This window comes from Triticum urartu, chromosome 5A (assembly GCF_056163025.1).
Source record: "Triticum urartu cultivar PI428250 chromosome 5A, HENAU_Tu73, whole genome shotgun sequence".
Classification (NCBI taxonomy): domain Eukaryota; kingdom Viridiplantae; phylum Streptophyta; class Magnoliopsida; order Poales; family Poaceae; genus Triticum; species Triticum urartu.
This window is the reverse complement of record NC_141877.1, coordinates 235,976,268-235,982,428: the sequence shown is the minus strand read 5'-3', so window position 1 is coordinate 235,982,428 and position 6,161 is coordinate 235,976,268.

Below are 6,161 nucleotides of genomic sequence, written 5' to 3'. Positions count from 1 at the left end.
ATTTTCTTGAATCTACAACCAAATGGGATTCCCCGCATCATAGAGCATGCCCAGAATGCAACATTCGTCCTTCCCAGTCAGACTAATGTTTATACTCACCATAATCTCTCGGATTTCCTTCCAAAGGAGTGCCAATGGGTTCAGAAACTTGTCTGAAAAGCAGCAGGAAATGATGTTCTTTGACTTTGAATTTGAGGTTCCTCCGGGCCTCCTATGCAAGCTGGAAGTATTTTCTAGATCCCCACGCACATGACAAGCATATTGAGTACCTGTGGGTCCGAAACGGACTCGGAATGACAAAGTTATGACCGTTTTTGTGAACACCGGTCCTTTATATGATAGTCCTTGAAAGAACATCATTTTCTCATTACACGTTCTGGCGCGCTGGCCCAAGTTTTTGAGTTCTCCATACTGGAATATTGTTTCCACATATATATTAACCGATGTCACGAATGCCCTACTCTTTTTGGTTGTCACACACGTTCGTTACGACATGTCACACGGCAAAAACAAGGACAATAAGGATTATAATCGCCTTATTTTCTTGAATTTACAACCAAATGAGATACCCCAGATCATAGAGCATGTGCAGAATGCAATGTTTGTCCTTACCACACAGACTAATGTTTTTACTCACCATAATCTCTCAGATTTCCTTCCAAAGGAGTGCCAATGGGTTCAGAAACATGTCTAAAAAGCAACGACAAACAATGTTCTTTGACTTTCAGGGTCAGAAAGTCCTGCTTAGCGGCTGAATTTGAGGGTCCTTCAGGCCTCCTACAGAAGCCAAAAGTATTTTCTAGATTCCCACACTCGTCGCAAGCAATTTGAGTACTTGTGGGTCCGAAACGGACTCCGAATGACAAAGTTATGACCGTTTTTGTGAACACTGGCCCTTTATATGGCAGCCCTTGAAAGAACTTCATTTTCTCGTGACGCGTTCTGGCATGCTGCCCCAAAATTTTGTGTCCTCCATAGTGGAGATATTGTTTCCACATATATATTTCTCGATGACAGGAATGCCCTCCTATTATTGCTGTAACACACATACGTTACGGCATGCCACACTGCAAAAATAAGGAGAATAAGGCTTACAATCGCCTTATTTTCTTGAATTTGCAACCAAATGGGGTTCCACGGATAATAGAGCTTGTGCAGAATGCAACGTTTATCCTTACCACGCGGACTAATGTTTATACTCACCATAATCTCTCAGATTTCCTTCCAAAGGAGTGCCAATGGGTTCAGAACCTTGTCTGAAAAGCAATGGCAAATGATGTTCTTTGACTTTCAGGGGAAAAAAGTCCTGCTTAGGGGCCGAATTTGATGGTCCGTCGGGCCTCCTACGCAAGCTGGAAATATTTTCTAGATTCCCACGGTCGTCGCGAGCATTTTGAGTACTTGGGGGTCCGAAACGGACTCCGAATGACAAAGTTATGATCGTTTTTTATACTGGCGAACGTGTCCCGATGTTTCGATGAGATGGTGGCTATCGTTTTGGAGGAAGTCAACTTTGATGATCCGACTACGAACATGCGAAGACGTCGTGCCTTACCAATCGCTAAACCAACTCCGAGAGGTTATTGACCACGCCGGAGCATGATCAACCTGACCACGAAGGTCTATTTCCTGTAGGCAAATGAAGAACAAGCAAGAAACTAAGATTGCAATCTGGATATTGCGAATATAAGAGGAAAGCTTTATTGATCAAGGTGGGGTTCTGTGACACATTTGTCTGGTCGTTGAACACAAATGAAGTACGCGAAGTTGCAGCTATGGCAAACTTTTATCTAAACAAAACCCAAAGTCTAAATGATGCCCTAAGGGCTGTATATATGGAGGAGAGAGGGGGGAATTTCGTGGCCCTTGGAGGAGGGGTCCGAAACCAACCCTAACTCTCGTTTCCCCATACATGCGGACTCTAAAAACAGCCTATACTTAAGTATTTCGAAAATACATGGGCCTGGCCCAATAATAAGGTGACACAGCACCTAGAATAGCCTCTCGATGAAATTTATGAAGTGGCATCTTGTATATTTCGTCCAAGGCTTCATGCACTCCTTATGGTGCCTTCAAAGTGTTGAAATCGTCACTTGTAACAACGTACTTGATCCCCTTGGGCATGCCATCATCTCCATGCTTGGTCTTGCTCCAGTGTTCATCCCTCTTATCCATGCCAGGCCCTTCATTTGCAAGCAAAACAAATGTATCCAATTTAGGCAGCATCATATTCTCATAAACATTAGAATCATTACCATGAAACGGAAGTACCTAATAATTTAATTGGCATGCGCGAGCTCTAGTAATTGGTCCAGTATGTATAGCAGCAGGGGCTGTGGGTGTAACAGTGGTATTGATGTCCTCATCATCCTCCCCTTCTTGAAATGAAGTCGTCCTCGACGGAAGCTCATCTTCCTCACCCAAATAAGGCTTCAAATCTGCAATGTTAGGAGTGGGACTAACCCCAAAATCTATAGGCAGCTGAAGTTTATATGCATTATCATTTATTTTCTCTAACACCTTAAAAGGACCATCAGCACGTGGCATTAGCTTTGATTTGCGCAAATTAGGAAATCTATCCTTACGCAAATGTAACGAAACAAGATCTCCAGGTGCAAACACAACATGGTTTCTACCCTTATCTCCAGCAAGTTTATATTTAGCATTCATACGCTCAATGTTTTCCTTAGTTAACTAATGCATTTTTAAAATCAATTTAGCACGCTCTTTAGCATCAAAATTAACCTTCTTCGAAGATGGAAGAGGCAACAAATCAATAGGTGCACGAGGTAGGAAACCATACACAATTTCAAAAGGGCACATCTTAGTACTAGAATGCAATGAACGATTATAAGCAAATTCAATATGAGGCAAGCATTCTTCCCACATTTTCTTATTATTCTTCAAAATAGCCCTAAGCATAGTAGACAATGTTCTATTGACTACTTCAGTTTGTCCATTAGTTTGTGGGTGACAAGTAGTACTAAAAAGCAGTTTAGTCCCCAACTTAGCCCATAAACATCTCCAAAAGTGGCTAAGAAATTTAGTATCATGATCTGAAACAATAGTATTTGGCACACCATCCAAGCGAATAATTTCACAGAAGAACAAATCAGCAACATTAACAGCATCATCGCTTTTCTGACATGGTATAAAGTGTGCCATTTTCGAGAACCTATCCACAACAACAAATATGCTATCCCTCCCTTTCTTCGTTCGAGGTAAACCTAAAACAAAGTCCATAGATATATCCTCCCAAGGAACACTAGGTACAGGTAAAGGCATATAGAAACCATGATGATTGAGTCATGACTTAGCTTTTTGACATGTAGTGCAGCGAGCAACAAAACGCTCAACATCCCGTCTCATCTTTGGCCAAAATAAATGTGTAGCAAGTATATCCTCCGTCTTCTTGACGCCAAAGTGTCCAATTAATCCTCCTCCATGCGCCTCCTGCAACAACAAAGGATGAAGGGAGCTAGCTGGAATGCCCCCCCACTCACCTGGTAAAACCTCTTATTCCCCAAGCGTCGTAATTGATGGCGCGGTTGGGTTACCCACGTCCATATTGATGAGAATCCCGTAATAAGGGGGACACGATCTATGCTTTGACAAGACGTGTCAAGAAAACCGCCCCGCGTTATGTGCGGTACTGGTTGAGAAAAACGGTTCAAATAATGACCGGGCCATGACGTGATGTCATGCTGTCAAACATGTCAGCAGATTGGATTTGTGCAAATATTATTCTCTCTACGGTAGTATGAGGAACTTGTTTTGCAGAGCGAGACACTATTCTGGTGTTCAAAATCTTCTATTGAGTATTCGGAGGTGGAACCCTCCTTGCAATGCCGAAGACAATACTGCGCGCCGGACTCATCGTCATTGAAGCCTGGTTCAGGGGCTACTGAGGGAGTCCTGGATTAGGGGGTCTCCGGACAGCCGGACTATATCCTTTTGCCGGACTATTGGACTATGAAGATACAAGATTGAAGACTTCGTCCCGTGTCCGGATGGGACTCTCCTTGGCGTGGAAGGCAAGCTAGGAAATATGGATATGTAGATCTCCTCCCTTGTAACTGACTCTGTGTAACCCTAGCCTCCTCCGGTGTCTATATAAAGCGAAGGGTTTAGTCTGTAGGACAACATACAATCATACCATAGGCTAGCTTCTAGGGTTTAGCCTCTACGATCTCGTGGTAGATCAACTCTCGTAATACTCATATCATCAAGAACAATCAAGCAGGACATTGGGTACTACCTCCATCAAGAGGGCCTGAACCTAGGTAAATATCGTGTCCCCTACCTCCTGTTACCATCCGCCTTAGACGCACAGTTCGGGACCCCCTACCCGAGATCCAATGGTTTTGACACCGACATTGGTGCTTTCATTGAGAGTTCCACTGTGTCGTCACCGTAAGGCTTGATGGCTCCTTCGATCATCGATAGCGATGCGGTCCAGGGAGAGGTTTTCCTCCCCGGACAGATCTTTGTATTCGGCGGCTTCGCATTGCAGGCCAATTCGCTTGGCCATCTGGAGCAGATCGAGAGCTACGTCCCTGGCCATCAGGTCAGATTCGGAAATTTAAACTACACTACCGACATCCGCGGAGACTTGATCTTTAACGGATTCGAGCCCATGCCAGGTGCACCGCATAGTCATGATGAGCATGACATAACTCTGCCGTCGGACAGTATTCGAGAGATCGCATCTGCAACTACTCCGGCCGTCAATTCGGAGCAAATTGTGCCATCCGAGAGCGGAGAGATAGACCCTGCCATTGTGGCCGCACTCTCAGTGGCGATAGAGCCGGATACTGACTTCACCCCTTACGAGAGTCGTGTCGCCGAACCACTGGACTCGTCTTCGGCCATGGACTCCGAGCCGCCTGCATCCGTGCCCATCGAATCCGACTGGGCGCCGATCATGGAGTTCGCCTCTGCGGATATCTTTCAGCATTCGCCTTTCGGTTTTGTGCTAAATTCATTAAGGTCTCTCTCCTTGTCAGGAGAACCTTGGCCGAACTATGTCCGGCTAGAATGGGATGCAGACGGCGAAGAAATTCGCTGCCCACCCACCACCCACTTAGTAGCCACTTTCGACGATTTAACCGACATGCTCGACTTCGACTCCGAAGACATCGACGGTATGGACGACGATGTAGGAGATGAACAGGAACCATCGCCCACAGGGCGCTGGACCGCCACCTCATCATATGATATATACATGGTGGACACCCACAAAGAAGGCAATGGCGATGAGACAGCGGAGGAAGACCCCTCCAAGAAGCAACCCAAGCGCCGACGTCAGCAGCGCCGCTCCATGTCCCGCCATAGCAAAAGTAGTGATACCGGCACAAGATACAATAACACTCCGGATAGTGCCGAAGACGACAATAATCCCCTCTAGCACGATTTAGAGCAGGAGGGTGAACAAGCTAGCCCTCCAGAGCGGGCCGCATATGGAGAATCGGAGGAGGACAATCACATGCCTCTCTCCGAAGACGAGGTGAGCCTCGGCAATGAAGAATTTATCGTGCCTGAGGATCCCGTCGAGCAGGAGCGCTTCAAGCGTCGGCTTATGGCCACAGTAAATAGCCTGAAGAAAAAGCAACAACAGCTTCAAGCTGATTAAGATCTGCTAGCAGACAGATGGACCGAAGTCCTTGCGGCCGAGGAAGACGAACTCGAGCGCCCCTTCAAGAATTACCCAAAGCGCAGGTTGCTACCCCACTTCGAGGAGGAAGCATCTAAACCTACATCACCAGTGTACAATGCGGCTGACCGGCCACCTCGTGGCCGAGCCAGAGAGGCGTTTCGGCCTGAAGTTCAGCCTGCACCCCGCCGCCACTCAAACAAAAATACCAAGGCCCGGGGCAACACACGGGACCTCCGAGATGCATTGGAAAACAAGGCAAAACATGCAAGATCGATCTACGGATCACGGGGGCACGCACCAATACGCGACGATGATTGTCACGCCGGATACACTAAAAGCCAATCCGGCCGAGCCGGTCACAGCAGACAAGACTCGTACGAACCGCGTTGCGATATAGCCCGGCACAGAGGCGCCGCACACCCCTTATGCTTCACTAATGAAGTAATGGATCACGAATTCCCAAAAGGGTTTAAACCCATAAACATCGAATCATATGATGGTACTC